A 22646-nucleotide genomic window follows, 5' to 3' on the forward strand; every position below is an offset into this window, starting at 1 on the left:
ATATCATATAGAAGTTGGCCAAAATGATGTACATAGTTGTTTGTGTAATTACAAACTTATATGACAAAACAAGTTTTCTTGAAATCTGAATTTGCTAATGCTCGATCATAAATAACATTCATACTGGCACTCAACTTCTATATACATGTTTCTTACTATTTGCTCAAAAAAAACTATCTTCTAGTTTACTCAGTCTCTACTATAATAGCTTGGCTTATATATGTGCTCAACATTAATTGGATTGCTCAATAATCACTAACTTTCTCAACATGTAATGCAAAATAGACAAGTCCTTGTATGCTTGGCCTTTACTAGATGACTCAGTCATAGTGATGACAATTCAACCTTGACTAGTAAATGACTAAGTGTTTGGACACTAATAGCCAATATTGGTGTAGAGATCAACAAATCTAACAATCATTTTTAAAATCCTTTAATCAAGATGACATCCTAATGTAATGATCCAAAGTCCTCCAACTAGGCCACTCCTAATAGGGTGATTAAATCTTTTAACACTGTCACATTGTATATTATATTTTGTAACCTTCAATAGGGCTGGCTCTTAACCGAGCTCACTTCAAAAGAGTGAAAAAGTGCTAGAATGTTACTTGGTGATTCTTCCTAAATTAGTTTTCCTCTTAAATCTTGGTGTCATTTACTTGTGTGAATCTTATGTTATGCATTCTATTTTTGCAATTATTATTTTTACTATCAGTTATCACACATATACAAAAAAGAGAGTTAAATAATATCAAGTTTTTGATGATATACTACATGGACCGAGATGTTTAATGAGATTGATTAAGTTGTTTGAAGTTGTTAAAAGTTAAATTAGTACATCTAGACCTGAGGATAAGTGATTCATCCCCCCCTCTTAATTAATCTAATCATTATAATAGCTTCTCTTGTGGCCAACATGGTCACAAGTCTTCTTTGTATTCTCAAAAGATGTTAATAGGGACGAGGAGTTAAATTATGTGAGAGCCTATCATTAAGGATTCAAGTAGATGTCATTCAATATTTGCAGTGGTTGGTAACTACCAAGTTGAGAATTAGGGTATTGTAGTCAAGACTACATGTCCATTATATGGTATTTCTATCACTATTTCATTTGATTCTAGTATTTAAAATTATTTTATTTCACCATCTCTTACTTAGTGATGTGGGCTAGTGACAACACAACATGTAGAAAAGTGAAAGGTAGAATTGGACATTGGATCCAAAGTGACTATATATTTCCTTAATGGTGCATTTCTATTGGAATTGGGAGCATCCACTACCATAGTTGATCTTCACATCCTACTATTAGTATTGTATGATATTGTGTTGGATATGGATTAGATGGCTTCTCGTTAGACAAGTATTGATTTCCAATTTAAGTTGGTATAGTGTGTCGATGACACAAGTGAGAAAGTTGAGGTTATAGGGGTCTAGAGACTAGTCTTACTTTGGATGATCTCAACTAAGCAATTGAAGTAGTGTGTGAGGTAAGTATATTAGATGTTTTCTATCTCTATTAGTGGCATTGATGGAGTTAAGAATCAAAATGTTTTTCTTGATGTTCACCCACTCCTCTTTGAGTATGCTAATGTATTTCTAGATGAGGTAGGTATGTCACCATAGTGTGACATTGTTTTTTGTATTGATCTTATACATGGAGTGGAGCTCATTTCTCAAGAACCTTATCACATGACTTCTCATGAGTTGCATGAGCTTTTGTTTTAGTTAGAAGAGTTGTTGGCCAAGTACCCTATTTTTCTTAGTGTGTCCCTACATGGTGCACTAGTCATCTCCATTAAGAAGGGGAATGGATCATTGAATTTGTGCATTAACTATCAATATTTGAATAAGGTTATGGTAAAGAACCATTATCCCTTGCTGAGGATAGATGACTTGTTTGATCAGACAACTTGAGTGGGAGTATTCTCAAAGATTTCTATGAGGTTAAGATATCATCAGTTTCATATCTAGGAGGGTGATATTTATTTAAAAATATTTCACACATGCTATGAAAATTATGATTTCATAGTTACCTTTTGGTTTGACCAATTCTACATCAATATTCATGAATTTGATGAACAAGGTGTTCCACAAGACCTTGATCAATTTTCCTCATTTTATTTAATGAAAAAATAATCTATTGTAAGACTAGCAAGGAACATGAGGTCCACTTGCCCTAGGTATTGAAATGGTTATGTGACCATTATTTATATGGAATCTTGCAAAAGTTAGAGTTCTTCTAGTCTAAGGTGAATTATTTGAGGCACATCATTAGGCATGATGGTATTACAATGGATCCTTTTAAAATATAAGATATCATGGATTAGCCAACACCCAATGGTGTTCCTAATGCTTATAGCTCCATGGGTTTGGTGGGTTACTACTATCAATTTGTGAAGGATTTATGTCTCATGGATTGTCCTATCACTTCTCTTTAAAGGAAAGGGAAGAAGTACATTTAGATTAAGAAGTGTGAGTCAACTTTTGAGGCTCTTAAGGAGTGATTGACTTGTGCACCTATCTTTATAGTACTCGATCCTACAAGTGAGTTTATTGTGTACATGAATGCATTATTGGATAGTGTTGATTAATAAGGGATCTGTGTTTGCGTATGAGTTATAAAGGATTAAATACCATGAACTATACTATCCCACTCATTATTTGGAGTTAACAAAATTTTTGCATGCACTTATACACTAGAGACTTTTTCTCTTGGGTCACAAGTTTGAGTTACATAGTGAGCATTGTAGCTTGTAATATATCTTTACCCAACTTAACCAAAATTCATGACAATATTTTTGGATGGAGTTCTTGTGCGAGTATAATTTTGAAGTTCATTACATAAAGGGGAAGGATAACATTGTAGTGGATTCCTTGATTAGTCGAAGGCACATGATATTAATTTTTTCATTGGGAGTGGAACTTATCTTGAAGGCTTTGCCTATGACACCTTGTGGCACCCCTTTGAGTTGGGATATATTAGAGAACCAATTAGTTTTGGCTCTCAAGATGCTTTAGGATAAAGAGTAGCAAGTTGTTTATATTAGAGAGATATTTTTCACTGCTAGGATTAGCATAAGAAGTATGCAAATGCCCATAGACCGTATCATCACTTTTATGTTGGTGACCAAGTATTTTTGTTATTTTGTTTGTAGAAGAGCCACATCCATTATGGGAAAGGCTCTAAGGTAGCACTACAATTTTTAAAAAAAAATTTAGATCCTAAAGAAGACTAACCTTGTTACTTATTTCTTGAAGTTTCCACCTATTTTATCACACATTTATGAAAGTCTCTCTATTTCTATTTTGAGACAATATACTCTTAATGTGACCCTTGTAATTGATTAGGATGATTTTTAGGTAGAGGATGTACAAATTTCTTTAGATCCCATTTGCATCATTTAGGATAAGAGGTTGACCCTAATGAGTTAGGATATAAAGCATGTCTGGCTCTAATGGGACTCAAATGGTAAGACTTTACCCACTTAAGAGGATGTCAAGTAGTTGAGAAATTTGCACCCTTATATTTTTGTAGGTTTTGAAGATTAATCATGTGCCTATTGGGGGAGGATGTAGTGTTTCTTGTGTTTGCATTTTTTTTTATGGTTATTTTTAGTCCAAGATACTCTTTTAGATTTTACATGTTTATTTGCATATTGAGATGCTTCGATGAATACACACTATTTTGATTGATAGTATTATATATGTTTTGATTATGTAAAAATAGGTCCCAAAACCTTTTACATAGGAACAAACTAAGAAAAGCTGAAAAACCCAGAAGAACTGTGCATCAGCACCGAATAATAGAACTAGCTAAAATAGGTAGCCATAAAACAACCAGTAGGAAAAGAAAGCAAAAAGACAACACAAAACTAGCTATGAGGTCTTCAATAAATCTATTGTTTGGCCTACAAGGATGTTCATTCTATCTATAGAGGCCTTCAAATCATCCATTTCTTTGGCTTTGACAACCTCAATCTTTTTTGAATTAGCCTTGGTACACTTGCTAGGTCCATGGTCATCTTTCACATCCTTAGAGCCTTGACCTTTCCCTTGTGTTGTGGTTTCACAATGCATGTCCCATTTCTCCTAGAAATGGGGACCCCCTAGTAAAATTTTTGTTTCCCAGACCCCTAGTTTGGGGCCTAGATCATTTTTTGGAACACTTTTTGAGTCTAGATCAAGTTATATTCTTTGATTAGACAAGTATGGGGTGTTAGAACTATGAAAAATTGGAAGATTTTAAGTGTTTTAGCGCATAAATGCATTGTGCACATGCACACCTACCCAAGGTGTGCTAAATACATGAGTGTGCACTTATCTCCCTTTGGAGATGTGCATCTTTGCACATGTGTAGGTGAACATATCCAAAGGGTGCACAATGGGTCTAAAAGCTAAGAAAAACCTAAGGAAAGGTGCACACCTCCAAAGGGTGCACACCTCCCATGGTGCACACATGCACACCTTTTAAAGGAGACTTAAAACCAACATAAGGTGGCATACATGCGTACCCCATAAAGGTGTGCAAGTGTGCACACCTTTTTGCACATTTAAAAGCTAATCCCCCATAGTAATTGCGCTAAGCACATGTGCACACCTCACCCAAGTGTGCAAGGTGTGCATGTGCACAATTGCACCAAAAGACCCTTGATATGCCTTTTTAACACACCTAGCACACCTTTGGAGGTGAGCTAAGTGTGCTATTTTTCATATTAGGGGTAAAAGGTGGATTAACTTGTTTTTTCATTGTTTTGAAGAATTTAAGCTATGTTTTTTTGTTAGTTAGGTTTTTTTTTGGGTTAGGTTTTCAACTCTCTGGACTAATGTTTGCTTCTTTGTGCAGATAAAAAGGCATCCTTAACTTGTCAGTGTCATAGCTTTTGACCTAGAGCTCAAAATTGAAAACCTTTTACACCATTGGAAAGAAAAACTAAAAATCTAATTTTAGTCCCTAAAATAGAGAGCTTTCAACTGTCTAATTTTAGGGATTGATGAAAGTTTCAACTTGAAATTTTGAGCAAAAGACCTCTAAAAAGGCTAGTTAAAAAATGCTTAGAAAAGATTGTTAAAAAATATAAGAAAATTTTTCAAACATTTGATCATTTGGATAATCTGGATCACTTGGTCTATGATAGGGAAGGATTAGGTAGTTAGAGAGAAGAAACAATCAAAGAATGGACTTCATAGTGCATGAAGATATGCATAACACAAAGATGCACAAGTGTGCATAACATGAAGGTGTGGTGCATAACACACGTGTGAACAGATCATCATAGCATCTTCATTATTAATAGCAATAGAGATCTCAGCTAAGTTAGTAACCTTCACCTTCAAAGGAGTCACACGTAAGTTTTGATTCATTAATTTACACTAAAGATAAAAGATACAAAGGTTGGACACATGAACTAGAACAAGCTCCTCATCTTATGTAACTATTAATGACAAGATTCAACATAGGTGCCTTGGGATTTCAGATAGAAAAAGCAGAAGGAATTCAAATCTATGAAAATGTTATGCTATAAAGAGGGTACAAATCATTAAAAAAAGGGAGAAATAAGTAGACTAGAGTGCTCCCAGACCTCGTCTGAGAGAAACCCAGAAACCATTTTCAAAATTGAGAACTTTGATTTTTTGGTGAATTGAGCACCATGTACAAATTTCATGCAGGTGCACAAGGTGCATAGGTGTGTAAGGTGTGTAGGTGCATAATGAGTGTTACTCGAAAGGTGCACTAATTTTTTTGAAGAAGTTAGAGGTGCACTGACAGTTAACTACTAGTTCCAACTTTAGAGCTTTCCATGCACCATAAATGTATTCTGATGTTAGTTTAACTCTTAGAAACATTTAGAGAAGGTCAAGCTTCCATTTTTAGAGCTTCTAGTGACTCCTAGATCCTCTTATAGCTATTGGAGTTGATGAAATCCAACTTTGAAGATGCCCAAGATCACCTGCATGTGAAAACCTGTCAAAGGGAAGCCAAGGAAGAGCATGGAGCAAGGGAAAAATCCTAAATGGACATGAGAGAAAAAATTATATTGCAACACAAGAAAATATGTATTTACAAAATGCAATATGCATTGTGAAAATACAATGAGGGAGAGATCGCTTATAAAGGCCTCAAGGAATCTCCTAGAATGAGGTAGAAGATGCTAGGAGATAAGTGTGACAACTAAGCATACATCCACATAAGGTGGAAAGTCCTCGAACAAGGTGAGAGGATAAGTATGACTTAGGAGAGAAAAAACTCCCGTATTGTCAACAACTTATAACTAACTCATAGACTACAACTAATTGATGAAATGCATTTACCTAAGTAAGCTTAAGTAAATAGAATAAATAATAAATAATAAATTATTTACTCTAACACCCTCCATTAAGTACAGCTTAGGGAAATGCCTTAAGCTCACAAAACTAAGATGAATGCAAAATGGGTCCTGACAATGAGGCCATTTTAGGTACCCATGTACAATGCAAAGAGATGCAACCTCTGTAAATAGGGAAATAGAGAAAACCACGTGGGAAAAACCCTCCCCCAAAAAGAGGTAAACCTAGTGAAGAACTAAAGAAGCCTCCAACTAGGAGAATGTCCCCTAAAATAGGAACAATGAGTGATCATGAAGAGAATCACTGAAGAAAGAAGAAGCTGCAAAATCTACCATCAAGAAGAAAACTAATGATCTGAAGAACCTCCAAGGAAGAAGAAGGTACAAACTAAGTGTGTCTATATGGTAGATGATCCATCTCATCAAAATGCATAGGTAGCCAACCACTGCAATCACCTTGTATATAGGATCAACCACTGAATACATAGTTCACATTATCGAACCATTGAACCAAGGATGCATTAGAACAATATCATAACCCCCCCTTAATGTAGACAGGGTGAGATGACAGGCAACTGAGAAGGTGGGCCAAAGTATCCTGTAGACAAACCAAGAATGACGAGAGAGGAAGAGGTACAAACACCTATAAAGACACGGTCACAATGATGCTACATGAGTCTAATGTCATGGAAGGGACACTCACTTGACAAAGGGAGAATGCCTAAAACAACAAACAACTATCCCCCCAATGGTGCTTTATAAAAATAGTACATGTACAACTGACTCAAAACAATGTTCATGACCCCCAGAATGCAAGAATGACACTTTATCTTAGTGTGATACATAAAAGAGCTTCAAAATGATAGCTACAATGATCAAAATAAAAAACAAGCTGATACAAACGAAAGTATAGCCTAAAACAAACCATGCCAGGAACATGATCCTTAGACCTAAAACACCCAAGATATCCTCCATATAGAAAAATTGCCAAAAATATGATAGAAAGAGCATGGGCCAAAATCTAAAGAAAAGGACCACATTTCTAAAAATGTGATAGAACCAGCTTTCCAAAAATATAACATTTTCAAAAAATTGACATGGGATGCAAAAGATATGCATGCCGGAGTCAAAAATAGAACTTTGGACTTTGACTAAAAAAATGGGCAATAAAAATGCATCAAAACCTAAAAACACCTGCAACAATGTCTTTGTCTTGGAACTAGCTTTCTGGTGCTTCTTTTGAATCGAAAAAATACCTACATATGCTCAAGTTATGGCCAAAAAACTGCAAGTAGGTCCAAAACTAACCCTGGAGATGTCCAAGCAAGGTATGCTGATGTAAGATGATGTCATGCTGATGTTAGCATTTCATGAGAAAAAATTTGATAGCTTGTGGCTCATCAATGCAAAAAAGATACCACATGGAAGCCACATGGCAATGCCACGTGGTAGGAGTTGACGTGGTGGGTCGACATGGCAAGGTGCCATGTGGCACTCAGGCCATGTGTCACCCCCACACATTGCCGAGTGTGTAAAAACTATGGATTGAGTGTTGACTATACCTTGGAAATCTGACTAGGCTACTATTGATTTGGTGAATCAAAGTGCAAGATGAAGTTTGGTGGTGCTGCCAGAGGACGAGGCGGGAAGACTGTGTCATGGCAGAGGAACCACAGAGCACCGTCAGAGAAGTGGAGTGCCGACTGAGTGGATTTTGAGCGGCTCGGTTGGATGTAGAGGGGCATAGGCATAGTGTTGGTTGAGTGCAGGGTGTTGCATGGGTAGCCTCACAGTGGCCACTGGGTGGAGCCGTGGTGGTGCGCTCTGCACTCTTTTATTTTATTTTTTTTTGCCAAAAATCTATACGATCTGTACAGAAAAGCCCTGGAATGAAATTTTTTTTGCCTTCCAGAGCCTTGTCTCCAAAATCAACAAGTTTTATATGAATCCTAACTACAAATGGTCTTTCGGATCCAATGGTAGTGTTTTTTTGGGCCCAATGTGCTCCAAAAATTCATTGATCCCCTGATTTGAAGAAAAAAAATGCATAAACAAACTACAGTTTATGACTCCAAATCACGGCTTCAAAAATCCTTCAACAAAGCAGCAGCAGGGAGGCTCTGATACCATGTTGGAGTTGATGAAATCCATCTCCAAAGATGCCCAAGATCACCTGCATGCAAAACCTATCAAAGGGAAGCCAAGGAAGGAAGAGTGTGGAGCAAGGGCAAAACCCTAAATGGACATGAGAGAAAAATTGATATTGCAACACAAGAAAATATGTATTTACAATATGCAATATGCATTATGAAAATACAATGAGGTAGAGACCACTTATAAAGGCCTCAAGGAATCTCCTAGAACGAGCTAGAAGATGCTAGGAGATAAGTGTGACAACTAAGCATACATCCACATAAGGTAGAAATTCCTTGAACAAGGTGAGAGGATAAGTATGACTTATGAGAGAACAAACTCCCGTATTGTCAACAACTTATAACTAACTCCTAGACTACAACTATGAAATGCATTTACCTAAGTAAGCTTAAGTAAATAGAATAAATAATAAATAATTAATTATTTACTCTAACAATAGCTTCCTTCTTCTTATATACTATTTCTTTATTTATTTTAGGACATGTAAAGGCTCATGCACCCATTAATTGATATAAAAAAGGGTGGAGTCCTACTTGGCACTATTTAGAGAGTTAGTTTGTATATAATTAGATCTATTTTATTAGTTTAGATTTATTAGTTATTATTTATAATGAACAAGAATCCTCGAAAATTAACACACTCTGAAAAGAATAACTACAGTTAGAATGAAAGCACCAATAACATATATTATTGCATCAAATAATGGCCTGGAATACATGTTACATTCTAAAATTTATAAGAAATCATCTCCTTAATTTGTATTGAGAGTGAGAGATCTCTCTTCATGCATGAGCCTTTACCCTTAATAATATATGCTATTGGTGCTCTCATTTTGAGTGTAATTATTCTTGCCAGAGTGTATTTATTTTGTGGATTCTTTTTCATGAATAATAATGGAGCTAATGGTTTTGTTGTGTTGATTTGATTGTGAGATATTTTAGTTTTGGTGTTTACCACATGTTGACAAATTTCACTGACATATAGAGTTGGAAAAGAGATCACCCTATTGTTCCTACATAGCTTCTTTCCTTGCATGAGCATACGTTCTATCACCTTGCAATTTGTTAAGAAGTGAAACATCATTCAGTTTTACTAAGTTTCCATCAATTATTGTATCAGTTGATTTGAGGAAGCACTACTGCTACTTTCATTAGTTTTGTACCCAATCTTTTCAATGATTTAACTCACATATGTGTTGTTACCATGGTTTATGTCCATTAGGAATTTCCCTTTCATGCTATTTTCTTTGATCTCTTGTTACTTTATCTTCATTTTTTGCTTTGCTAACCCTTGGTTAAATTAGGAATTCATATAGTTGCATTGTTAGATTGCATTCATTTAAAAACAGAAAATACCAAAATAATATGTTTTTTTTGTGGTTAATTTTGAAAAAACAAGAAATTTGATCATCTTATCCAAAATTGGTTCGAACTAGAAAATGCCTCTTTCTGAACAAGTATATTTATCTTCAACTGAGTGAATTCTAGTAGGTCAAGAGATTGCCTGAAACATTGGAGGAGTCAATCCTAGATCAACTTTTCAAGAGAGAAGTTTGAAAGGATTCCTATCATTAAGCATCATGCAAAATGACAACTCAACACCCTATTCAAATTTGTTCAAAAGAGTATTAATGTTGTCTGCCACAGTCTTCAGACTAGAACAATTTTGGTCAACCAATTTTTTAACTGTCTTCTCCATATTAACCACTCTATTATCCAAACCATCCAACCTTTTCTAGAAATGTTTATTCAGCTGATCCAAAGCTTTGTTCTTGACTTATAGGGGTGGAACACATTTCATAAGATTCTTAACCCTTCAATATTACCAATCACCTCAGAATGTCTATCAATATGTTGTCCAGAGTTCTCTCCCCTCTAGTAGTTTTGTTGAGCTGACCAAACTCTCTCAAAATGCCTTACATATACTACTTCAAACTACTGATGTTCTTCTTGATTAGCTCCAAATTACCAAAGATATCTTTCAAAAACCCTTGGTCTACATTTTCCTTGTTATGAGTTAGGTAATCCTCACCCCCACCTAAATTATCTCTTTCAAAATCAATCTCCTTAAGCCCTTTAACATTAGCCTTCCCTTGAGAAAGTGCATTCTTCCCTTTTCACTCCATCCTCTTAATCAAAGGTTCATCATCAGAAGGTATGTTTGAAACCTTGTCCATTTTCTTACCCTTGTTTCTAGAAACCATACCGGCGATGTCACTTTTCCCATTACCGTCTTCTAGCTCCTCTTTAGATTCTATATCCATCTTAGATTCAACCTCCTTAATCTTCCTTTTCTTCCCAAATGAGATCCTAGGATTGAGCTTTGATAGTATCATATATTTTATATGATAGATGATGTTTCTATTTAGTTTGATAATATTTTCATGATGATGCTAGTGGTGTAGCATGATGATTCATGATGCTAATTGGTTTATGTTGTATTCAGACTTGAACTATGGTTTATATGTTATCATATGGATATTATTGGATCCATTTTTGGTGTTCTTTCATGTTGTAGATATCTATCTTTAACCTTCAATAGATATATGATAAATTGATGAATACTAGTAATTTAAACATCTTATCATATGATTATATATTTTTATACTATACTGCACCCCTAGTATACATGAATTTCCCATTGGTGCTAGTACTAAGTGGGAATAGAACCATATTCACTTGCTTGCAAGATCTCCATGGTGTCTTATTTTCCTTCTTGTTATTATGTGCTTTAACTATTTATATATCAAGTATCCACACAATGTTTTTAATTTATTGAACATGTACAATGTATATTCAACTAAAATTTAGGATATAAATTTGTACATATACTCCCAGTAGTGGAACCAAGAGATAGTGACCTTGATCATTTATGTTTAGCCAATGCCAACCCTATATGGGTGATGTATCCATATATTTGTTATTATTAATCTTCTAGTAATTGATAAATCTAGATTCACAATGCACTATGTGATTAGACTTAGAGCATGTCTATGCATCTAGAGTTATATATTATTTATGGAAAATGTTAATTAAATTGTTGATTTAATTGATTTGGGAGAATTTTATTATTTGATTTAATTTAGTTTAACTACTAGATAATTTATCATAGTTGAATTGCAAATGTATTCAATTGTCTAATTCATTTGAGAAAAGGGGCCAATTAGATTATTAAGTTTGTTGGTGTAAATAAGTATTTATTGTTTACACTTACTTATGTTTACTTAGGTTAATGCATTATTTTAATATTTATTTAATTGTCATCTAGGAGTATATGTACTCTTGTGAGTTGTCATGTTGACAACACAGAAGTTTGCACCTCTTTTATGCACATGGTGTCTACAACACATGAGTTAGCACACTAATTAAGCACATGGTGTCTACAACATCTCCACTTGAGATAAACCTTTTCATTCTTATCCTATCATCTAGAATGATGGATAAGATGTGTGCTTAGTTTTCATGCCTATCTTATCTCTTGGTTCTTTCTAGAGACATTCTAGGTGCTTCCTAAGAGGCCTTTATATATAGGTACTCCTAGTGTGTTTAGACATACAATACAAAGCAATGTATGAGGACATACTTTGATATATTGATCATTCTCCTTTTTGGTCTATAGTTGTGCTTGTGTTCAAGTTTGATGATCTTGGGTGAAACTTGCACTAAGGAAAATTTTTACATGGGATATCAAAGCTCTTGGAGAATCTCTCTTCACATAGCCGTTGGAGACCATCTTCTTGCTTTAGTAATTTAGCCCAAATTTGGAGTATCATAGAAATTGGGAGTGTTTAGAGCAAGATCTGACCTTGCCATTGCATCTAGAACACTAATTTGGTGAAAATCGGCTATAAAGTTGTCTACCCTAGGCCAAATTTGACTGTGAGGCAAATTTTTTTTGCAAATTGGCACTTGGAGGCCCCAATTTGCAAGTTTAGGTATGATCTTGTAGATCTACAATTTAATTTAATTCAGATCTTAGTATTTTTGTCAGTTATTTTCTTGCAAATTTTTGGAATTTTTTTTCCACTAGTTGCTCCTGTAGAGAAATGTTTTTTGCAGAACTGGGCAATGACACCCTTGCTGTGCACAAAATATTCCATTATAATATTATTAATTTAATTTTTGGGCACTTCACAAATTTCCAGCGACAACTTTACAACAATTTAAGCTTGCAGTTCATTCACTACTTGATGACGCCAACCTGTGGTCACCTAGATTTGGTAGGCTTTGTATATTAGCCACCAAGGATATTGTGTTTTGAATATAAAAAATCTAGCACGGGTTACTATTTTTTGACCACACATACTACTTTTTAGGTGCCACTATTTCTAATATGTGGATCCTCTTTTGCCCACATGGTAGTGCCCATGTGGACTACTTATTAGGCCCACCCACCATGCATGTTATAACACGTGGAGTTCTTGCCACCACAACATCACATCAATGCACATGCCACATCATCTGCTTGACCCTGCTCATCAGTGTTGATTTTTCATAACATACTTTCATACACCTACCACATGGATCATCCATTTTATTTCCATGTGGATAGCCGTAAAATAGCTATACTGCCACGTCTATAGGAGGGTAGATTTTTTTACCGCATCAGCATTTCACAGTGGTATATTTGACAATCATTTGATCATCATTTCAAGGAATTTTTTAACTATAGTGAGAAATATTTGACTATCAAATTGAAGCTCGTAGTTTTGTGCCTAGACCCCTCTTCGAATTCATTTTTGATTTGGCAGCCTGACTTTGTGAGGCCATATATCAGTCATCTAGACTCCAAATTAGGTGTAATTTTTTTGATTTTAGGTAAAATTTCATAAATTTTTCAATGCTGTTGTTCTATTCTAGTTTTAGTACAAAGATTTGTCAGAAATTGCATCTTTTGGTGACTATACCTATCTAATCCTACTTTTTGCAACTTGAAATGCTCTGTACGGGCACATCTGGACTCCTTTTCAGGTTTTTTTCTTTTTTCTTGAAAGTGTATTATTTTTTATCTACTTTTTAGATCTTCATTTAGATAATAGGGTTGTGTGGACAAAAATATAATTTTCTACATTAGGGCCTTTTCTACATTGTATTGCTTTCATTTTTTTTCAGAATTTCAGCTATAGTGCTTACTTCTAGATTTAGGCATCAAAAGATAGTTGTAAAAGGAAAATTATAAGTTCATCTTGTACATTTTGACAAGTGGCCTATTATACATGCACCACTTCTAAAGCACCAAATTATTCATTGGGGGGGTTCTTTGATTCTTTGGGGGTTCATTGATTGATCTCATGGAGTCTTGTTAGATATGTCAGTCTTGTATTTGACCACAGTTGAAAATAGGGAACTATCACAAATGGATTTCTTTGATACTTGATCATCTAATAGACCATCTAGATTTTCTTCCTTATCTTTATTCATTACCACCACATTTTAACTAGACACATCTTGTCCACCTTCGTCACTTTCTGTATAATGGTATGAGTAAGGAATCTTTTACTCCTCTTAGAATGACAAGTTTTCCTCATGATGTTTGGATGTTTATTTGGGAAGCATATGGAGATCCATGTGTTCCTCCATCTTTAGAGGAAATTCTACATCTAGTCACTCCAGCTATGGTTTCTTCAACTCTAGATAAGATCACACCTCTAGATGCTCTTATTGCTCCTATTGATCCTGTTTCAACCACAGATGCTTCAAATTCAGTGTAGCAAGACCCTTTATGTCTTCCTACTTTACCTTCATGTGATGACTGCCTTCTTTCCCTTGTAGACCTATTCATGGAGTCTCACATTGAAGATGTGGGAGAGACTATTGATGATATTTATCTTCTCTTTGAGGTGAATTCTTCAGATGTTGCCATAGTGATAGATTCATGTACATCAACACACTAGGGTACACTATGTCTTCTAATTCTAGCTGCAAGTGATAACTTCTTGAATGACATTTCAAGTTTGTTTGTGGAGTCACACATAAAAAATTTGGAGGACTTCCTTAATGATCTATTGCTTCTCTTTGATGAGGATGATCCTTCTATAGTTGTTGTGAGGGTCCACTCTGACTCTCATGTCCATTCTCTACATGATCAATCTTTACAGGTTGGTGTGATTGTGGATACTTATGTACAACAATTAACAGAGGTCTCTTTATCATTTGAGGAGACTATTGGTTCTTTGAAATAGGTTTTGCAACAATCCTTGCTAGATCTACACTTCTCAGCAATTTTGGAAGGAGCCACCATCAATATCAACACAAGGACACTTGAACAAGTTTTTGAGATACCTTACATCATCAAGATTGTTTCGCCATATAGTGGACACATCTCCTTTGTAGCCTTGCATTTGTTTCTTCCAAAGGGGAGGAACATCATTCAACAGTCATGGATTGACTTCTACATTGGAGCATTTCTCACTGGTCATCACACTACCTTTAGGGTGGGGACTACCTCGTCTCCTTCTTCTCCTTTGTGGGGGGACTTTTTCCTCTTAAGGGGTTTTTTCATTCCACTTCTCTTTTGTATATACTTGATGTATGTCATTATGAGTGGATCTTAATTAATCCATCCATCCATGTATCCTATTTTCATCTCTCTTTTTGGGGTAGGGTTTTTCCCATGAGGTTTTCTATCTTTCTCCAGTTTATGAGAGATTGCATTTTTATTTTGTACATAGGTACCTAACATGACCTAGTAGCTAGGACCCATTACACTTTTCATCCTAGTTCTTGTGAAATTAAGTGCATTCCCCTAAGTTTCATTTAAGGGGGGGTGTTGGTGTAAATAAATATTTACTATTTACATTTACTTAGGTTTACTTAGGTTAATGCATTATTTTAATATTTATTTATTAGTCACCTAGGAGTATGTGTACCCTTGTGAGTTGTCATTTTGAAAACATAGAAGTTCATACCTCTTTTATGCACATGTTGTCTACAACTCAAGAGTTAGCACACTAATTAAGCACATGGTGTCTACAACATCTCCACTTGAGATACACCTTGTCATTCTTATCCCATCATCTAAAATTATGGATAACATGTGTGCTTAGTTGTCATGCTTATCTTATCTCCTACTTCTTTCTAAAGACATTCTAGGTGCTTCCTAAGAGACCTCTATATATAGGCACTCCTAGTGTGTTTAGATATACAATACAGAGCAATGTATGAGGACATACTCTGATATATTGGTCATACTCCTTTTTGGTCTACAGTTGTGCTTGTGTTTGAGTTCTACGATCTTGGGTGAATCTTTCCTTAAGGAAAATTCTTATAGAGTTAATCATATGATATAGGCACTTCAATAAATGTTCTTATATTAGGAATAACCAAGTTTTATTACTACCTTTCCAATTTTGCACTTGGATGATTTCCATTGAAATGCTCTTGTGAATATTTCTTGATTTGGTCTTTCTAGAGTTTGGCTCATCGGATCTTTGTGAGAGTGGTCTCATTGGATTTGTAGAGATGATCTCCCTTTACACCATAAATTTAAGTGTATTCAAATCTCTCTCCAATTTATTCTTTCATTCTCTATATTTGAGTATTTTGTGAGAGGTAGTGATCTCTCATTTATTTTAACGCAATTTGTTTTAATACTTTCTTTTGATTTATTTATATTGGGAGGTTGAAAACTAGCATTCCCCTTTGTTTTCATACTTTAATTTGGCCTACTTGGATGGGTGTGAGTGTTATATGAAATTGGTGATTGAACTTATGATTTTTAATAACTCATGTTGTTGAGTTTTTCATAAGAGTTTGGATCTTGATTTTTATTGGCTATTTGGAATTTTAACCACATTTTGGAAGTGAGTTTTTTGTTTTTCTAAAATTTGAGAAGTTTGGTTACTGGGCATTTGTATCTTTACCTCGTTTTATGTGCTACTCATATTTCATTAGGAATGTCTAGTGTTAGAAATTCTTTAGAATAACTGAGAGTTGGGGGGGGGGGGGGGGGGGGGGGGGGGGTTGAATCAGTTATTCAAGGTCTAGATGTCCCAATAGAACTTTTTCACTAAGTGTAGTGAGCCCATTAAACATTTCATGCATCCAAGCTAAACATTCTAACTAGCAAGTTATAGTTAAATCAACATGAAGCAATATGACATGAAAAATCAACACAAAACATAGTGGTTTATGTGGAAACCAATTTGGGAAAAACCACCAGTAACATGCTACTAGAATCTCACTCTTCTGAAGTGATTCCCTTTGAAAGGCTTTCCCTATTAAAGGCTACAACACACACTACTAAATGTGACCCAATTGAGGGATTTCAATCACCCTATTAGAGGTGAGCCTAGTTAAAGGACTTTAGAACATTCACTTGGAATGCCACCCTATTAAAGGATTTTTCAATGGTTGTTAGGCTAACCTTAGTCCAATTTTTTTTCCCTAATTGATACAATTGCTAGAGAGTATTCAATAAGGGTTTTTAACCTGATACAACTTACAACTTAACTTGCAGATTTCAAATCTCAATTCAAATCACAACTCTACTTGGCTTTTAGTCTCTGTAGCTTTGATAGCTTGTCCACTCATTAGGCTTCTATCTCCATTAGTATCCCTACTCATTATGCCAATGTAGTCACATCTATGGTCACTTATCAAAGCAGAGTCATTGTACTCTATTCTTCTTTCATAATGCCTTCTCCTTGACACCACACACTCTATCCAACCACTACTTTTCTTCATGACCAGCAACTCCGTAAGTAGGAATTTTGGAATGCTTTTTCTGCTCTTATTTCCCTCACTTAGATTAGGGTTTGAATTGATTAGGTTAGATAAATCTATCTACCATTTATCTTGTTTCTTCTAGAAACTTCATGTAGAATCCACTTGCAATCACTCAAAAATGGTTAACCTCAAATTCTGTACCACTAGTTCATCATCCTTATCTTCCACCTAGTTCACAAAATTCAAGATAACAAACTTGTTGGCTTAGATTTGGTGAATCTTTGACTTTTCAAATAATGTAGTAGCTTGACACTATTTAATTTCTAATTCTCAAAACATACTGTGTTAGTCAACATCAACTATGAATTCACTTGGCACCTACTAAATTTTATTGATGCTTGGCACTTATTACATTTTTCTGGCTTGACACCTAAACTTTCTCAGCAACAACTACTTCACTCAGCACACACTAGAATTTTCTACTTGGCATGAACTAACTTTTCTCGGCATCCACTAATGAATTTAGTCAAGCCTTGTAGATAGTTTTGTTACAACTTTTTCTTCTAGATTTTCTAAGTGTAGCCAACTTCTGTACCTTCAAGTAGATTATTAATACATCATTTCACCATTGTCTTAATGGATCCTTGTTCTTCATTACAAAATCATAACTCAACCTTTCCTCTAGGTGCTATTGTTACATCTTATTGATTAAATCCTCTTCATCAATCAACTAAGTGATAGTACTTGGATCTTAAAAGCATTTTTCATTCTAGTGAATAGTAGGTTTGACATTAGTGATAAAACAATGATTGAAAACATTCTTTCATCAACAATCTCCCTTTCTCAATAATGATCTTTTCAATCAGATTTCAACAATCTCCCTATTTGGCATTGATGGCAAACCAAACCGATCAACCAAGTTACCTAAAAATTAACTAGGATAAAATAGTAAGGCCAAATGCCAAAAAGAAAAGCTTGTTCTTATTTTCATCATTCTTACTATCAGCTTCTTATTACTCCCTCTTACAAGATAGATCTTTATCCTGAATTTGTTTATGCTAACTCCCTCTAAGTTCTTGATCTTTTTCCTCTTAGCTGCTACTTCTCTACCTATTAGATTTGATTAGAGCTAAGATTCTCTTCACCTTCTATTAGCTTCTTGTTGTCTTCCTATTTCTGCCTCTCTTTCTGCTATTTCTCCCTCAAGAGTTCTCCCTTTGCAAGAGTTCTCAATTTGTTTTCTCTTGTACATTTGATTAGTTTTTTCTATTTATCTCCCTCTTTGACAACAATACCAAAGACATATTATCTAAACATCTTAACATGAAAATGTAGCATTTGTAGTAACTCTAGTTTCTCCCTCTATCACCTTGCTTGTGACTTTTTGGAATTTCAGCACTTTGATTACTTCAGGCAAAATCCTGAAGCATGATCCTCTACATTAATTTATATCATTCAACAGTCAACCTATTTGATGTAGGGTTGTCTTCTTGTTGCTCAAACAACCTTTGATAGGGGTAACACCCCTAACTTAACTCTAAGATATTCAGAAGCATCTTTAGGTATGTTTTTGTGAAGATGTCAAAAATTTGTTCCTTGAAATTAACATATTCCATCTTTACCTATTTATCTTCAACTAGCTCTCTAACATATTGATACTTGATTGCTATGTTCTTTGTCTTGGCATACATCATTGGGTTCTTTGGTATGTTGATGGCACTTGTGTTATCACAATAAAGTATCATAGGTTTAGTTATCTCCTCCTTCATACCTTTGAGTAGATGCTTTATCCATACAATATTGGTGCAATTGATGGTAGCAACAACATATTCTACTTTAGCTATGGATTGTGAGCTACAACTTTTCTTTTTACTGGTCCAAGTAATTAGTCTTTTTCCTTAAAAGAGTGCTCCTCCACTGGTGCTTTTTCTTTCATCTATATTTCCTCCCCAATGTGCATTAGTGTAAGCTTTCAACTCAATTTTTTTAGTCCTCTTATAGTATAGGCCAAATTCATCTATTCCTTTTAGGTACCTCATGATTCTCTTTACTACCATAATATGATTTTCTCTCGGATTTGCAGAAAATCTTGCAACTATACCAATAGATAATGTTATATTAGGTCTACTATGTACAATATATTATAACTTATCATTCATTGACCTATATAGTGTCTAATCCACTTTAGTTGACTTATCATTCTTTGATAACTTATGTCTTGTTATCATAGGTGTGCTCATAGGTTTTGAGTCTTCTAGTCCAAATTTTTTTAGTATTTCCTTGATGTAATTTGACTGGGTAATAAATATGCTAGGCTTTAGTTTATAGACTTGTAAGCCAAAAAAGAACTTGATTTCACCAAACATTGACATCCCAAATTCATGTTTCATTTGATTGGAAAAATCCTTGCATAGGGCATCTTTACCCCCAAATATTATGTCATCAACAAAGATTTCTGATAACAATATGTCCTTACCTTTTTATGTTTTGATGTATGGATTGCTATTATCATCAGTTTTCTCAAATCCAATCTTCACAAGATATTTGTGAAGCCTCTCATACCATGCTTTTGGCACTTGTTTCAGCCCATAGAGTGCTTTATGCAATTTACACACCATATCCTTGTTGTTTTCATCCACAAATCCTTTTGGCTATTCTATGTAGGCTTCCTCTTCTAATATACCATTTGGTAGACCTTATATCCTTTGTAGGTGGCATATGCAAGTAATGTTCTTACTCCTTCCATACTTGCAATAGGGGTAAATGTTTCCCCATAATCTATTCCTTCTTCTTGAGCATATCCTTTACAAACTAGTTTGGCTTTATTCCTTGTGATCTCACCATTCTCATCTAGTTTGTTCCTAAAAACCCACTTGGTTACAATCACATTTTTATCAGCTGCTCTTGGAACTAAGCTCCAAGTTTTATTCTTTTGTATCTTCTCAATCTCCTCTTCCATGGCCTTGTACCAATCATCACTTTCTAGTGCATCTCTCATTATTTTGGATTCTGTCTAACTCAGCAAGCATGATTCACTCCTTAACCTATTCCTTGTCATTGGTTTGGCATCTCTATTTCCAATGATCTGTTCAATAGGGTGATGTGTTTTGACATACTTGGATGGTCTTAGTTCTATCCTTGTTTCTATGTTTGGTATTTTAACTTTAGAGTCACTATGTGCATTTCTTTTAGGTAACTCAACATCTCTGTTATGTGTGATGAATTTAGAATCAAAATGAGCATTTTCTTCATTTTGGAACTTGACATTCACTGGCTGTGACTCGGTAGTTGTTGAGACTTGTTGTTGATTCCCAACTTGATTGGTAGCATCTTCTTTAGCAAGCATTCCCGCATAGAAGTATACAAATGATTTGTATTCCTCTGGTGTTTTGATGGGTTCATCATTATGAACTTTTGTATATTTATCAAAACTTACATTTGCACTTTCCACAATTTCTTGTGTTAATGTTTAGACACTTATATGCTTTACTTCTTGTGGAATAACCAAGGAATATGCCTTCATCACTTTTTGCATTAAATTTACCATTTCTAGTATCCTTAAGAATATAAAATTTTCTACCAAATAATTTAAAATGTTTGACATTGGGTGAGTGACCATACCATAGTTTAAAAGGTGTTTGATTTGTACCTTTCATAATTTGTACTCAGTTTAGGGTGTAAATAATTGTACTTATAGCTTCTCTCTAGTATTTTAAAGCAACATTCTTCTCCATCATTAGTGTTCTGGCACAATCCATCACTAATCTATTTCTTCTCTTAGCAATTCCACTCTGTGGAGGGGTTCTTGGTGCAGAAGTCTATCTTTTGATTCCTTTGTCATTGCAAAATGTCTCAAATTCTTTTGATGTGTACTCTCCTCCTCTATTTGATCGTAGACACTTCAGACTCTTTCTTGTTTCTTTCTCAACCCTAGCCAAATACCACTTAAACATTTGAAAGAAATTAGATTTTTGCTTTAAAAACATGACAGTCATCATCCTAGAGTAGTCATCAACAAACAACATTATATATCTATCTCCTTTATAACTTTATACTTCTATTAGACCACACAAGTTAGTATAAACTAAATCTAGTACTTCTTGGAAGTATAGGTTTTTCTTTTGAAACTTGACTTGGTCATTTTGCCTAGTTGACATTGTTTGCACATTGTATTATTAGGCTTCTTTAGTTTAGGCAAACCTCTAACTTACTGATGCTGATCAGATTGTCAAAGTTGACATGACATAGCCTTTTATGCCATAGCCACACATCATCAAATCTTACAATAAGATAGGTAGCATCCTCCATATCTAGGTAAAATAGATTACTCCTAGTTTTTTCTCCTTTTTCTATTGATTTCCATCATTTTCATAGATCATTGCAGTTTTGTTTCCAAACTCTACTTTACATCCTACATTGCTTAATTGTAACACACTCAACAGATTGTAGTTCAATCCTTCAACATAATATGCATTATCACATGAGATCTTCTCTATAAGCTTAATGGAACCTTTTCCTTTTATTAGACATGGAGCATCATTTCCAAATCTAACACTATTTCCATCATACTCAATTAAGGTAACAAACTTACTTTTGTCTCCTATCATGTGATGTGAGCATCCAGTGTCTATGCTCCATTTATTATTCTTGTTCAATCAGGTTACTAGTGCTATTGCCTCATCTTCATCTAACTCATCCTTCATAGCAACATAGACTACCTCATCATCATGTTCATCTGAATCATCTTCTTCAATAATGTAGCTCTTCTTGCCTTTGTCTTTGTAGTCTTTTCCATCATCTTCTCTTCTATTTTTGTACTTGTTTCCTTCTCTGTAATTCTTCTTTTGTGTACACCTTGCTACAATGTGACCAACTTCATTGCAATTAAAATAAATGATAGGAATCTTACTTTTGAATTTACCTTTGCCTCTGTGAAATCTTCTAGCCAACATTGCTTCCAATTGTTCAACATATTCTTCATCTATATTGCTGTCACTGGATGCATATTTTATCTTTCTTTTCTTCTTCTTTGGTTTCACTTATTCAATGTCTTTTAACAATAGATTGGCCTTAAAAGTAGATTCAAGACTCTCAAGTTTGTAGTTATCAAAGTTGGATAACTCAAATGCAGTAAGTCTTCCTACTAAACCTTCAAGACTTAGTTTGTTTCCTAGTATGCACCTCAATTCTTGAATAGCTGATATTTTAATAGCATACATAGGTAGCAAGGTTCTTAAAACTTTGCTAAGGAAAATTTCATCAACTAAATGACCAACAGAACTTCTAACTACACTTACAATTTCTTTTATTCTAGAGGCATATTGAGCAATGCTCTCACCTTCCTCCATTCTCATGTCGTCAAAATTTCCTCTAAGGCTTTCTAACTTGGCTCTTTGTACATTTTTATCTCCTCCATAAATGGTTGAAAAGGCATCCCACATCTTGAATGTAGTGTTACATCACTTGATGTCATGAAATTCAACATAGTTGAGGGCAGAGGCAA

Source organism: Cupressus sempervirens, chromosome 3 (genome assembly GCF_028749045.1).
Source record: "Cupressus sempervirens isolate cs-2001-9-10 chromosome 3, ASM2874904v1, whole genome shotgun sequence".
Lineage (NCBI taxonomy): Eukaryota > Viridiplantae > Streptophyta > Pinopsida > Cupressales > Cupressaceae > Cupressus > Cupressus sempervirens.